Consider the following 602-nt stretch of genomic DNA (forward strand, 5'->3'; position numbering starts at 1 on the left):
AAAAGATATGTAAACCCGGATGGTAGCCAGCCACCGAGTCTTGCAGGATGGTAACTTCGTTCTTCCGGGTACTATTCCTGTAGATACGAAAGGATATGTAAACCCGGATGGTAGCCAGCCACCAAGTCTTGCAGGATGGTAACTTCGTTCTTTCGGGTACTATTCCTGTAGATACGAGAGGATATGTAAGCCCAGATGGATCTGTCCCCTTTTCTTAATTTTTATTATACTTTTTTTCTGATATCCCTAAGTTCCATTTGCCAAAATGTAGTTCATTATAGAATACTGAAGTAGGACATAAGTCTGACTGAAGTTGTTCAGAGCTGATAGATATCTCTGCGCCTAATAGGTTTAATTATGTTCAAACAACTAGAAATTAACATTTGTCAAAGAATTCTAATCCGTTAGGCTGATCCCTGCAATCAGCAGTGTCCTTCCTAAAGTTCTAGTCCATCAGGCTAATTCCTGCAACCAGCAGTGCCCTAGTCCTCAGCCTCATCGTTGATCGTCCCATTACATATCTTATATATGGTTTGTTCCTAGCCAGTTCGTCCCATTACATAACTAATATATGGTTTGTTCCTAGCCAGTTCGTCCCATTA

At 40.9% G+C, this 602-nt stretch overlaps 1 protein-coding gene across 2 annotated transcripts in view; it reads right to left on the reverse strand.

Moving 5' to 3' along the window:
* LOC106692651 (trypsin-7) overlaps positions 1 to 602 on the reverse strand; it is a 5,211-nt gene that overhangs the window by 1,185 nt on the left and 3,424 nt on the right. The window lies entirely within an intron of this gene.

This window comes from Halyomorpha halys, unplaced genomic scaffold (genome assembly GCF_000696795.3).
Source record: "Halyomorpha halys isolate HHAL.00 unplaced genomic scaffold, Hhal_1.1 Scaffold65.1, whole genome shotgun sequence".
NCBI lineage: Eukaryota > Metazoa > Arthropoda > Insecta > Hemiptera > Pentatomidae > Halyomorpha > Halyomorpha halys.